This window comes from Ostrea edulis, chromosome 7 (assembly GCF_947568905.1).
Source record: "Ostrea edulis chromosome 7, xbOstEdul1.1, whole genome shotgun sequence".
Taxonomy (NCBI): domain Eukaryota; kingdom Metazoa; phylum Mollusca; class Bivalvia; order Ostreida; family Ostreidae; genus Ostrea; species Ostrea edulis.
The window spans coordinates 83,909,262-83,925,288 of record NC_079170.1 but is presented as its reverse complement, the minus strand read 5'-3'; positions in this window follow the sequence as shown (position 1 = coordinate 83,925,288).

Genomic DNA, 16,027 nt, shown 5'->3' with positions numbered 1-16,027 from the left:
GGCGACCAAACGTGCCGGAATAAGGATTTGTGAGTGGAAATATGTATGTAAACCCGCTACCTACGTTAACCAATGCAGAATTTTAAGAAAAGTTCCTATCTATATTTTGTAAAATGTCGTTGGTCATGTATTTAAGGATTGGGTTAACGTTTTACAAGAATCTTGCAATCCCAGCATTGACAGAGGTGTTAGCGAACAGCGACATATATACATGTAGGTAGATAATAAGCTTTTTTTTTTTTAACTCTCACCACAAAGAAAAACGGGAAAGAAAAAGAATAACGCCGATTCGATCCATAAACGGACTTCTGACATTGGTGAATAATTGCTTGCTGGAAAATACTGTTCAGATGAATACCGACCGAACACTGTGTCGTATATCGCGATATTTCTTTCAAAAGGCAAACTGATATTTGTAGATATATGTATTATTTAAAATTGGGAAAAAATGTTATTAAAGAATACAATCATATAGATCTACATACACAGTGATTCAAATCTGGTTAAGTTTACAACTGTTGAAATGAAGAAAAAATTACTAAAACCCCGACCCTTTTTCCTCATGACGTTGTTGTATGTGCTATTTCTATTCATCCATTTTGACCATGTTAATTTCTACTTTGTTCGATCACAAAAGTTTATGAAGACAAATGAGAATATCCTTTTTGCAAACGTGTCGGCTGTCCGCGGGTGTACGATTTGCAAATTCTATATCATATAGGCACACAAGTGAGAGCAATAAAAACATAATACCGTGGGTAAAATTATTGAAAGTGATATTTTATCATTGATATGAATTACTGTGCATTCATATTAATAAATGCCTACAAAAAACAATATCTAGGCTATGTTGTATTACTTGAAGTTATGTTTTTCGGATTCTCAGTTCCGTTCGGTTCTCCGTTAAGTTGTCCATTACGCGATTTAATAGCAACTGCATGTATTAGGCCTAATATCATTATATGTGAAATATTTCTTTTGATAACAATACGAGATATCGGAACTACAACATTTTTAGGACACAGATTTCATCCAGTGGTATCAAATGAGTCACTTGGGCAACTTTTATATCCATATTAGCGATGCTAAACAAGACTCATTTCTGATACAAAAAAATCTGCTTGATTTGAATCATGTGTGGTCTGTAGGAGTCGAGAAAACAACTGTCTAGATGTATGTAAAACAAGTTTCCCGTCTCCTGTTTGCAGAAGCAGAATACTCATGTGTTTTGTTAATACACTAAAATTTTAATTTAATGGCTCGTTAAAACACCTCTTATGAAGTATGATTTCACCATCGAAAGGGCGATATAAGCTCTCAATTATTTTATATGATTTTTGTTGTTGTAAATTTGCACGAAATGATAAAAAGGGTGTTTTGTTTGCAAATAAGACATTCTAGAGTCCAAATTTCGCTGTGATTTGGTGTATGATATGAATAACTAATAAAGCATGCCTAAAAGATTCAGACATACACGTTCTCATTTTTTAGAAATAAATATTTATAGAAATTGAAAACGTTATTTGTTAATATTCTTCAAAAAGCATATCAGTTAGGAAAGAGATATACGGAAGAAATATATCATAAAAAGAAATTGAAACGAAATGACTATTTCAGATATAATCACTATATTCTATTATATAATCACTATATATCCTTAGACGAATTTAACTCCACTTTTTGGCACTCTGTGTTTCCCAAAAATAGCTCTTACAAATTTATTGTTATTTCGGATTTCAAACATTTCGGTTGAGCATCACTGAAGAGACACTATTTGTCGAAATGCGCATCTGGTGTATCAAAATTGGTACAATATAAGTTTTACATTCATATGAGAGAAAAAAGTAACGATTCCGATCATAATTGATAGAAATTACTAAAATAATCATATCGTTGCTAATTGTATGCACTGTTCATCAAGAAATTAGTTTCCTTTATAAATCCCTGTAATGTGTAAACCTTTTTACATCAAGGGAATGTAGTTTTCTGTTTAAATGTTCTCTATGACTACTTTTTTAAAATTTCGATCGAGCTTAATTCAAATTTGAAAAAGTCGTAGTATTTATTTATCATTTCATTTCAATTTCTCTTTAAGATATATTTCTCTGATATTTTTTTTTTCTAATTGACATATTTGTTTGACGATTTTATCCGTAAATTTAAAAAAATAGTTGCAAATAGCGTTTTCAATTTTCATAGATATTTTTTCTATATAAAAAGATAGAACGTCTATCTGAGTCGTTTAGGCATGTTTTCTTGGAAAATCATATTATGCATCAAATCACAGCAAAATTTGTACTGTAAACAAAGTACCTTTTTTATTATTCCTGGATAAATCACAAAAAAATCGTATGAAATACTTGAGAGCTTGTATCACTCTTTCAATGGTGAAATCATACTTCATAAGAGGTGTTTAACGAGCCATTAAATAAAAATTTAGTGTAAAGAGCTACTATAGAAACTGTAGACATTTTTGTTGTTGTTGATTTAACTAATTTGCAATACTTAGTTTCTGTAATATTGAAATCAAAATTAATGACTTCCTGTAGCAACATTTTACCATGTGTGACAAAGTTTCCTGGTCTACATTGACCTGCAAAAGAGTAGTCAGGACGCAGATTGCAGCGGTAAAATATCAAATTGAGAAATAAAATGATGCGTCACTTGGGTAACTCTTGTCTGTCCATGCGAATTAGTGATGCTAAAGACGATTCATTTCTGATGCCAGAAATATTTGCCTGATCTGAATAATATGCGATGGGTTGTTCGAAGGAGTCGCAAGACAATCGTCTATGTAGAACAAGTTTCACATCTCGTGTTTACAGACACATGTATCTTTATAACTTCAGGGGGAAAACGAAAAAAATTAAAAAGTCGTTATTGAGAACACAAAGTAGACATATAAATCCGTGTCGAATGGTATTTAGTGTATAATTATAAACAAAAAACCCCAAAGAAAGTTTGTAAACATTTAGTACATATGTAGTTCTAAAGTTTGAAAGTGGGTTGTAACCTAAATCATATCCTGGAATCAAATTTATATGTATCTAACTATCCGGCCGCAATTTCAACAAATCAACAACTTTCTGATAGAATGAAAGTCATATTGTAAAGTATTTGTCATGTATAATTATTGTAACCTTCCTTATAAATACAGGAACCATGGGTTGGCAGTCTTAATTTCAATACAAAATCTTCAACGTTTTCAGTTTAAACATATATTTTGATATTCTTGGAAGAAGGCATGGTCCTATATTTTGAAAATCATTTGATCCCTTATTATCTCGCTGTTTACCTGAATCAATATATCAATTGTTCAGTCTCAATTTTGATAGTATTATATGTTTTGATGTCTTTGGACGTTCGTATTATCGTATATAGATAGATGACGTGCGAGTCCAAACAAGGTCTATATACACTGTAGGACACCGCTAATATCACATCATATCAATTTCAGTATAGAATATTTTTTCACGTTTGCATTTAAAATATACTTCGTGTGTCTGCTCACTATATAGACTAATTGTTTAAGTCTCCATGTCAATCTTTACTTCGTGTATCTGCTTTCAATATAGACTGATTGTTCAAGATTGCATATTAATGAAAGGCGAAGATAACAAAGAGGGGTCACAACTTCTATAAGAAATACAAAATAAAGATTTGGGCAAACACGAACCCCTGGACGTATCAGAGATGGGATCAGGTGCTTAGGAGAAGTAAGCGTCCCATCGCGAGCCATATGTCTTCATGAGGTAAATGGAGTGATCTGTAGTAAAAATCAGAGTGCCAAGAACGACCTAGCAATCGGTATAAAACACGTCAGACAACATTCAAGCCAATGATAGATCATTTACGAAATGCAGACTTTAAACGCGACTGTTGACAGTACTGTGACATCAACTTGTTTGTCAGTAGACTACCTCGATTTAAAGATTGATTAGACGCAAAACAAGCTCTTGCGTATAGAATCAGTTGAAAGATATTAATAGAATCATTCATTATTACGAGTGTGGGATAGTGAAATTCCACCGAGGGGACAAGATTCACGGTCTAGGACGAGGCTTTGCCGAGTCTTAGACCGTGAATCTTGGCCCCGAGGTGGAATTTCACTATCCCACACGAGTTTATAATGAATGATTATTTTTCTCACATTATTTGACCCAAATTAACCGCCTCTCACCAGCATTAAAAAAATTACATTTCTTATTTCAAATCCTATCTTAGATTTAAGTACTTCATCATATAAATCGTACTTGAAAATGGTTTACACTAATGTGTAAACTTGAAATTTTATTTCCATCTATTCAGATCATTTCAATTTAGGACTAGATCATTTAAATAATGTCAACACGGGCATGATCAAATTCCCCTTCAGTTTATCATTCCGCGACCTACATATAGTGCTAGTCAAGAAGTGAACCATAGTAACAATTTTAAGGGAAAATATAACTTAAATTTTAATCAGTTGAACAATAATGTTTGGAATACATTTAATAATTTCAGACATGATCAGAAATTTTTAATTTGGATGGAATGTTGACGTCAGAAATTGATCTACATAATGTAGGTCATTCACATTCCTTTGTGTGACGTAGTCATGTCTGTTTATGCAAGATGTTTTAGTCTGAGTCCGATTCAATCACACGGATTCGTTTCCTGGATTGATAGGTGTTGTTCGTTATATTGATGGTTACATTGCCATAAATTTGTCCACCGCTAAATATCGACCCCATGGAATGCTGAGCACTCGTTGATGTAAATTGGTGTGCGACCTGGTTTGTTTGAGTTTGAATGGCGGTATTTTCTGAAAACGGTGTGCCCAAGTCGAAGGTTGGCTGGGATATTGTGGAGCTAGGTAGGGCCCTGGCTGCTGATGCTGTTTCGAAACGAGAGCTGTTTTGTGTAGAAGAGTTTGGGATTGGAACCAGAGAAGAAGTATTGGATGAGGATTTGGATAAAATGTTGCTGATTGCGAATTTCTGTGAATCATTTATTGTGCGGTAATTGTTCAACGATTGAATGTTTTTGTGGCCCGTTACATACACTTGCAATGTGTCAGGGACATTCGAATCCCTCATTCTCTGGACGAGGGTTTTACGGACACTTGTGTTGGTGATTTTCTTATTATCAGGTAGGCCAGCATTTTTTGACATTCTTTTCATAAGGTCATTGAGTTTATTGACGCCGATAGGACTAGATATAAACCATCGGTCTTCCATCCTTGGGCGTTTCTCGTTAGTTACAACGGAAATGTAGAATGGGTCTTCTTGTTTGGAGTATCCCTCGGGGCGTTTAGATTTGTACACAATGTAGATAGATACCGGACATTTTTCAGGGTCATCAGGGGTTGCATACATGCGAGGAGGGCAAGCTCGGCTATCAGTGACATCAACACCCGTTCTAGTCTTGGTGGCCCTCTCATGATATTCTAGATAGTCAAGTTGAAATCCCTCATCTCTTTTTAAAACAACACCACCCCATTTCATTTTATGATGTTCGGTCCCCCCTCGCATGCCAAAATACAATGTGTTGTTAAACCACAACGTGTTTATCAAAGATGTTGGTGTAGTTTTTCCTAATTGTTCAGTTGTGTAGAGTTTTTCAATTTCGTCAGGTGTTAAAGAGTCAGATCTTCGAGGTTTATTTCCACGTCCCTGTGCTTTTAAATCTTTTTGTTTTGCCTTGAGGGCTTTTCTGCACTGAGCAAATTCGAAGCTAGTAATTAATGAATATTGATAAAGGTGACGTTTCAAGTGCCTTTCAAAACTCCCTAACATCCCTCTTAGAGTTGAGGGCTCATATTCTTCACCCGATTTGGTTCTAACGCTCACAATAAAGTTTGCCAACAGAGGGTCCAGCTCAATGGGGGGAATATCATGAATTTCTCTTGACTCCCCTTTCAGTTCAAAATACTCACGTAAAATGTTCAAATGACCCATTGTTTTTCGTAGTGTATTGGAATTTTCATTAACCTCGATGAAAGTAGATGTTTCCACACGTTTAAATCTAGTACTAGTACCATTTGCGCCCTCCATGATTTATTAGGCCTATTTATTTTTTGCAGACGATTTTTGTTTACGTTTTAAAAGTAGTGACGTTCGCGGCGTAGTAATACACAATGTAAGACAGAAAAATCTCACATGGCTGTCTCGCATGGGCAAAGTCGATCTCACACTGGTGATAATGTGAGAAAAACGCCATATGCATGTAATAATCGAATATTGCTACATAGATATAGGAAGTTGACGATGGAGAACCTGAAATCATCCCGTTTAACATAAGTTGAGTTGCGAGTCTACCGTCAATATCCATTTTCAATAAGATATCTAAGTAAGAAGCACATGTGGAGGACTTCGTGGTGTATTGATTTATAAGGAATATATCGAATCGATAAATGGATGAAAATTATTATTCTTGATGGATGAAACGTATATTTGATATATCTAAATGTGAAGTTGAAGACAACAACAAGAGATTTGTTTCTTCTCATGTACTAGCTATCGAATAAACTCTGCTTCATACGAATATAAAGACCGGTCAACTAATAAACTCTGCTTCATACGAATATAAAGACCGGTCAACTAATAAACTCTGCTTCATACGAATATAAAGACCGGTCAACTAATAAACTCTGCTTCATACGAATATAAAGACCGGTCAACTAATAAACTCTGCTTCATACGAATATAAAGACCGGTCAACTAATAAACTCTGCTTCATACGAATATAAAGACCGGTCAACTTACAAACTCTGCTTCATACGAATATAAAGACAGGTCAACTTACAAACTCTGCTTCATACGAATATAAAGACAGGTCAACTTACAAAGGAGCACAAATCGTTTCCATGTCAATGAGGAACATATCTTTTATTTCAACTTCAGAGTACTTTACTTCATGTATTTGCTCTCTTTCATATTCATGTTTTATAACAGTGTAACGAAGGTATCACGGAGAGCAGCTGCCAAACGTCTTAACATAGACATTTCAGAGCAAGTCTATCATTCTGATTTCTATCAATGTCACTAGTACATGTATAAAGGGTATCACAATTTTCTCAACTTATCGCCAGACTCTAATTTCACTCTCTGCTTTATATTCATTCGGATGACCAAGCGCAACAATTTTCCTTTTACAGATAGCAGGGGTAGTTTCGCACTATAGGCATTGTAAACGTTCTTGGAAATGGAGATACCGCACATTTGTAGTGCTATTGCATGTGTAAAAATATGTAAAGTGAGTTTAGCATACAGCTGAGTTTAAAAAAAAATAAAATTCTTTGACAATCCATCAATCTGCTGTTTTATATGTAGGTTTCCCTTAGTTCCTGTCATGTGACTATAACCGTATACAACTCTGTATGCTTCACCATATGTCATCTGTCATGTGACTATAACCGTATACAACTCTGTATGCTTCACCATATGTCATCTGTCATGTGACTATAACCGTATACAACTCTGTATGCTTCACCATCTGTCATCTGTTCCAAGTCATTCAAACGCTCATTATCGTCTTTCGTATTCACAACAACTTTTTTATGGAACTGTCTAATAAAGCGTCTGTATTCAAGAGGATTTCCTCCAAACTTCTTAATTTCAGGAATGGGTCTCATTAAATACTGCACTATAGACTGCATAGCATCAGTATCCTTTGGTATAAAAGGTTTCGCATTTGGATTAAGCTGTCTCTCTTGTATTGATAATTCTGAGTCAATCTCTGCCTCGTCATATGCTGATGCAATTCTGGGTGATGGTTTTGGTAGGAATCGTCTTGGAGTTAATTCTTCTGCTTCAACATGTTCATTCTTAACAAAGTCATTTAGTTCACTATTCAACTCGAATTTTTGTAAAACTTCTGATTTTGCATTTGAAATGGCTATATCTGTATCCAAATTCAGCTCTTCTTCCTTAAGTTTCAACTCCAGCTTGGCGATTTCTAATTCCTTTCTTTTTTCAATGATGCCTTTCTGGTCTCCAGTTCTGCAATTCTTTGTTCCTCCTTAAGTTTTTCTAGGGAAATGTTCGAAGATGCTGATGATCTGGATCTATGACTGAGCGAGTCTCTCTTTCATTCTGCATCTCATATTTCACACTTTCCTGACGAAAAAAGAATTATTCTACTTCTCTTTTGAAGTTCATGAGAAAAACATTATAGTCATGTCACAGGATGAAACAATTCATATTTAACATACTAATAATTTCATTACGTTACTGATTTCATCGTAAGTCGTTTCATTTCATTCATATTGATGGGGATGAACGCTGATTGGCAGAGAGAGGAGTGTGAAAGGTCAGTATGGTTTGTGTGTGGTTGTGAGTATCTTGACAGTTGTTTTACTGGTTTGGTGCTATATAAGCAAGATTCGCGACAACTCCAGAAACTAACCCAGCAACACTCCTACCCGGACTGAGTGACTTATTATTCACGTATTGTCATATCAAAGAAACTAAGTTTTACTACAGTTTCTGTTCTTCCGAGTTTACGGTAAGAGTTTGAATTTACTCTATTGGTAAATATTTATCTATTACATTAATTTATAAATATTTTGTAATCATTATTCTAATATAACTAAAAGTGTGAATGATAGAGTGAGAGAGAATTTAATTACATGTATTTTACATATTTTTTAGATCATCCTCCAGAATTAGGATATAACAATAAAGAACTTTAGAACCCGAACCACCAGTGTGTTTTAATTTAAATACATGACGGTTACAGTCATAATGGCACTTCAACAGTTCATCGTTTTCTTGTTGATCTTTACACCCTATGACAATTTGTTCAAACAACACTAAAAAATGTTCGTAGTTCTGAAGCCACTTTGAATACTTCTTTCTTATCTCTTCTTGATTCTCTGTCTTATTTTCTAATATTAGTCTCTTAATCTGGGTGACTGAGTGTTTCAGAGATTTGAAGGATTGTTCATATAATTCTAACTTATACAGTTTTCCCTTTTCAGACATGCCTCTGTTTCGTTGTTCTTCTTCACCATGAACTGACATGACTTACTTCTTATAGTCTGGGATCCGCTGAATGTGCAATCATGTCAATGTTGTAGCATCCGTATATACATCTCACAAAACAGGCCAATTCATTCCCATCGTTTTTTATTGTATAGGTTAGAAAAGATTGACTACAAAGAAATAAATAAAGCATGATAAGTACTGTGATGGACAGTGTATTCGATAATTTACTCTATAGAAAGTTTAATATTGCGATGTAATTTTTACCGGAACACGTTTCCATACTTTGACACGCACACATAAGGAATGAGAGTACCAAACCACCGCATGCGTAACCCGGACGCAGTTTACCCCAAGAGTGAGCGGAGGTATAAATGTCTAGGTGTTGCGTGATTGGCTAATATGAAGAGTGAAATTATTTGGAATTGAAAGAAATATTATAGGGGTTCAAATTAATTGTTAGGATGAAAATTTATCGCACAAAATCGAGAAATGACTGTGGAAATTACCATGGTAGGGGTGTGCTTAAAATGAAGTGTGTAATTTACTGCAGATTGCTATGTGTTGTAAAAAGTACAAATATGGCCTATAAAAGGCACAGGACCCTATATATTTTTTGTCGTTTTTTATCAACACTTGGAATGAACTTTGAAATGTTTGCGGTCATTTTTTTTAAATTGATATAGTTAATTAGTGAGAGGGCCAAAGGTTAGCATTGAGGTCTATGGGAAATGAATTGGTACTCTTTTCCCATAAACAAACGTGTGGATATACAAATAGACAACTTAAACCTAATTTAAATTATGTGGCAAAAAATATGCAAACATATGACAACTAAATGTAATATTTACCGCGATTATGTGCCTGATATATTCTAATATAAATTGCTTCAGCTGTTATTTCTGTTCAGTGTTGCACGATCAAAACAGACAATCGTGATTTCCGTTTACTCTAACATATAGAACACTTACGTACAGCCGGTAAGTTTCTGGAATGTCCATTACAATAACAGTTATCAATACTTTGTTGTAGGGGATAGTTAATGTTTATAAGTCATTAATATTCTGTTGTATGAGACAATTGATGTTTATAACAGTTATCAATACTATGTTGTAGGAGACAGTTGATGTTTATAACAGTTATCAATACTCTGTTGTAGGAGACAGTTGATGTTTATAACAGTTATCAATATTCTGTGGTAGGAGACAGTTGATGTTTATAATAGTTATCAATACTCTGTTGTAGGAGACAGTTGATGTTTATAACAGTTGTCAATACTATGTTGTAGAAGACAGTTGATGTTTATAACAGTTATCAATATTCTGTGGTAGGAGACAGTTGATGTTTATAACAGTTATCAATACTCCGTAGTAGGAGACAGTTGATGTTTATAACAGTTATCAGTACTCTGTTGTATTAGACAGTTAATGTTTATAACAGTTATCAATACTCTGTTGTAGGAGACAGTTGATGTTTATAACAGTTATCAATACTCTGTTGTAGGAGACAGTTGATGTTTATAAGTTATCAATACTTTGTTGTAGGAGACAGTTGATGTTTATAACAGTTATCAATACTCTGTTGTAGGAGACAGTTGATGTTTATTACAGTTATCAATACTCTGTTGTAGGGGACAGTTGATGTTTATAACAGTTAGCAATACTCTGTTGTAGGAGACAGTTGATGTTTATAACAGTCATCAATACTCTGTAGTAGGAGACAGTTGATGTTTATAACAGTTATCAATACTCTGTTGTAGGAGACAGTTGATGTTTATAACAGTTATCAATACTCCGTAGTAGGAGACAGTTGATGTTTATAACAGTTAAATACTCTGTTGTAGGAGACAGTTGATGTTTATAACAGTTATCAGTACTCTGTTGTATTAGACAGTTAATGTTTATAACAGTTATCAATACTCTGTTGTAGGAGACAGTTGATGTTTATTACAGTTATCAATACTCTATTGTAGGGGACAGTTGATGTTTATAACAGTTAGCAATACTCTGTTGTAGGAGACAGTTGATGTTTATAACAGTCATCAATACTCTGTAGTAGGAGACAGTTGATGTTTATAACAGTTATCAATACTCTGTTGTAGGAGACAGTTGATGTTTATAACAGTTATCAATACTCCGTAGTAGGAGACAGTTGATGTTTATAACAGTCATCAATACTCTGTAGTAGGAGACAGTTGATGTTTATAACAGTTATCAATACTCTGTTGTAGGAGACAGTTGATGTTTATAACAGTTATCAATACTCTGTTGTAGGAGACAGTTGATGTTGATAAGTTATCAATACTCTGTTGTAGGAGACAGTTGATGTTCATAACAGTTAGCAATACTCTGTTGTAGGAGACAGTTAGTGTTTATAACAGTTAGCAATACTCTGTTGTAGGAGACAGTTGATGTTCATAACAGTTATCAATACTCTGTTGTAGGAGACAGTTGATGTTTATAACAGTTATCAATACTATGTTGTAGAAGACAGTTGATGTTTATAACAGTTATCAATATTCTGTGGTAGGAGACAGTTGATGTTTATAACAGTTATCTATACTCTGTTGTAGGAGACAGTTGATGTTTATAACAGTTATCAATACTCCGTAGTAGGAGACAGTTAATGTTTATAACAGTTATCAATACTCTGTTGTATTAGACAGTTAATGTTTATAACAGTTATCAATACTCTGTTGTAGGAGACAGTTGATGTTTATAACAGTTATCAATACTCTGTTGTAGGAGACAGTTGATGTTTATAAGTTATCAATACTTTGTTGTAGGAGACAGTTGATGTTTATAACAGTTATCAATACTCTGTTGTAGGAGACAGTTGATGTTTATAACAGTTATCAATACTCTGTTGTAGGAGACAGTTAATGTTTATAACAGTTATCAATACTCTGTTGTAGGAGACAGTTGATGTTTATAACAGTTATCAATACTCTGTTGTAGGAGACAGTTGATGTTTATAACAGTTAAATACTCTGTTGTAGGAGACAGTTGATGTTTATAACAGTTATCAATACTCTGTTGTAGGAGACAGTTGATGTTTATTACAGTTATCAATACTCTGTTGTAGGGGACAGTTGATGTTTATAACAGTTATCAATACTCTGTTGTAGGAGACAGTTGATGTTTATAACAGTCATCAATACTCTGTTATAGGAGACAGTTGGAAGAACCAAATGGACGTAAGTTCACTAAACATGATCATAATAATGACGGATGGAACAGTTTTAACTGTGCGGTACACTTGCACGGAGCCTGGTGGTACTTTCGCTGTTCTGGCTCCAACCTGAACGGAAAGTACGCCGGGTCTGCTGTGTCTGGTCAGAAATACCCGTACTGGAATCATTGGAAATCTCGTACTGCATTAAAAGGGGCATCAATGCAGATTAGACCCAAGAATTAACATCAATTTACTAAACCATGTCCTGGATATACTTATTTTACATCAGATATCTATCTATGAAGAAAAGAAAATAGTAACGGTTCATGAATCTTAATAAAATAATCTGACATTTTTACTATCTACATGTAATTGTTTATTGAGTATTGAACAGTAGCACTTTGTGTATAATGATTGGGTTGTATTCCATTTATTAGTATAAGTCACTGATTACTAATGTAACACCTCCAGATTGTTATAGTTCTTTATTCTATGGTGATGAAGTATAAATGTACAGTGTTCCCCTAAGTAAGGGGCAAACGTGGTGACTACAGCTATGGGCACTTCCCTTCTGAATAATGTTGTATCGTAAGATGTACTTAGACCCAGGTTCCTGTCAACCAAATGGCTACAAAAATATCACGAGAAATGACCAGCATGTAATGCACTGTTTCATAGGACATTATAAATATTTATCAATAATTAGTTTTATGTCAAAGGTTTTCTTTAAATAACATAACCCAACTAATTTTCAACAAATAATGAAAATAAGAAATGATTACAAATAAATCCTATATTTCCAAACCTCATAAGCTTATCATTTAGTGTTACATAATTTCACCCAATATGTCCCAACACTTAAAATGAAATGGTCAAGAGGTAACGACCTCGACCCCAAATCAAGAGGTCGCCGGTTCAAATCCCATCATCACACAATATATATTTTTCCAAATTGAAATTAAATTTCCTCTCTTCCACTAAACTCTGACAAATGATCAACAGATTATATGTACTCATCAACTGTGCTATTTTGATCCACACATGAATGTGTGTGGTGTATTATTATTTGACATGATAAATGCTTGTACATATTGTGTATATATATTATATATATATATTGAATAGGTTCTTAAATACAACGTATGGATTCTAGCAAATATTCATCATAAAGACATCATATTTTATTGCATGCACCTATTTTGTACACAGAAAATTTAACGTAACCTGAATTCTGTAAGGTACGAAATCAAAGTTCAATGTCTGACAAAAAATTCAATGCACATAGTTTTCACCGAGACCCTCACCTACCCCCTTTGAAACTAAATATGATGAATGTTGAAACTAATCGATTAAAAAGTAAAAGTATAGGACTACAAATAACTCTCTGTATACCTTTTCTACTGTTTATTCGCAAATGAAAGTGCGCACTTATGGAATGTTATATGTTAAATAAATAATACTTATTTTGAGGTAGACATGATCTGGATTTATAAATGATAATCTCCAATTTTGTAAATGTTAAGTACGTTGATTTCAAATTATAGGTACGAGGTGTGGAAAAGAAATACGAGAGCATCGTCTCCTCAATTTAGTGTTTGTTGTGCATGAACTCAATTTAGTGTGTGTTGTGCATGAACTCAATTTAGCAAAGGCGGATCCAGCGCCGGGGCGCGCCCCCCTGTTTGAATTTTTTTTCATTACCAAAAAAAAAATTACAAACGCCTACAAAAGAGCAAAATATACGTATGTAGACGTTATATGTTCATTAGTTTAGTGTGTGTTGTGCATGAACTTGAGCTTTTGATATCAATAAATAATAATAAAAAATACCTGATATTGAGAATCAGAAATGCTTTAACATTTTTTAAGATACACTGGACAAGATTGCATCGTACCGGTATTTATTACGTCGGGTGGATCACGTGATAGGTCCTCTAACAGAGTTATCTCGCTTGGACTATGCCCAACAAAAATGGAACAAAAATATCGCGAAGACCTCGCTTCTATTAAGCTGATCAATGATGACAATATTAGGTGAAAGTTATTATTGAATTCCAAGTCCTATAGTATATTGAAATGCCTGTCTAAATTTATTGAAGATGTGTCTAATAAAAGAAATTTCCTTCAAGCAGCTGATTCCAATATGTCTACATAATTTATCTTGAGAAAGTCCTATGACTATTCTTAAATAGATGTATTATGACTCCAAATAATATTCCTATATACAAGGTACCTATTATGATCTCTTCATCTCATGTGCACCTTATATGCAGTGTATATCATAATATGACTTTGTCTGGTGCCATATTCATGCATTCAAATCACTGATTGTATTTTGAATATTGTTTCTATGATATAATCTATATGTGCCTTTGCCAGTAATTGTTATTGTGCAAATAAATCATTGTCATTAAACAAAAACTTGAATCGTTCACAAGGTTTAATTTTAGAATTGAATAAACATCGTGCGCTAAACCTGCATGTTAAATATAGACTAATATCAATCAGAGGGTAAAATTTAGAACTGGAATAATATCTCAATACTATGTTATTGAATGGATAACCTCCCTTTGACCTTTGTGAGAATAGAAATCGTACATGTAGCATGCATTGATTAGCCACTTTATGATAAACGTTTAAGAAAATAATCATAATTATCTATTGTTTCACATCAAATTGTGATAGAGCTTTGTGTAACAGATTATAATTAACCTCTGTACCACAGTTATTGAATATATCACAAATTAAGAGTCCCGACAGAAAACTTTATACAGTTATAAAGTATTAACACTGTACTGCTTAGAATGCAAATCTGACAACATTTATACTTGTAAAATAAAGGCATTCGTTAGAGGTTTCAGAATCGCAAGATTAGCAAGTTCACATATGATGTCCAGATATGGTAAAGACATTTCCGCCATTAACTCACCAGTAATTAAAACAGCTTTCGAGCGTGTGTATTCACATTTTCTACTTCTGAATTTTAAAAAATCAATAAAAGTTTAGATAATGTCTAAGTGTGATTTACACAGAAAGAAATTTCCACATACGCTCAGTAAATCGACAATTGTAGAAAATAATGGCGGGGGGGGGGGGGGGGGGGGGGGGGGGTTACGGACCACTAATGCACATTAATGATCAAAAATATCTTATATATAATATTAAATTATTACATTACTACATTATATTTCAAATTAAACTACTACATGTAGTATCAATTTTAATTTGTGTATTTAAATTCGGTTTCGAGTATATAACAATCTCAATTAAAAACATACTTTCCTTTTATTTTATTTGGGAAACAAAACTAAAAGTGGACCACGGGTTGTGGGTACGAGTATGCTTTAAGGAGATTGTATATTAACACGCGCCCAGACAACAAACATTCTCTTATCAGCTAAACAACAAACCTCACAAACAAAAACCAATCAACAAGGAAAAACCATGCAGGATTTGCAATGAGTGGGGCATAATTTAATCCCAAAAGCAAACTAGCTAGGTGTTTTCTTAAGACCAAAAAAATAAGGAACTAGATCGTGCAATTTCAGTTTTTTTGTTGACTCGCTTTTCGCGTATTGTTAGGTAAACATTGTCGATATTTAGAGTGTTGCTGGCGCATTATGTATCCAAGAGAAACACGGTGTAAAATGTTTATATACGGCCATCTGCTATCAAGTTTGAATTCGTTTAAATAAATAGTCTGCTAGCGGCACAAAATTCATAAACAAATGTTGATCAAGTCAGGGGGTCATCTAGGGACTAGGTAAACAAACATAATGAAAGTAGTTCCGGACCTGCAGCCAGCAGACGTGCACAAGCTGTTGCATCCGGCGTGGTATTTCGTAATAATTCTGCTTAAATCAGAACATACAACACGTACAAACAAG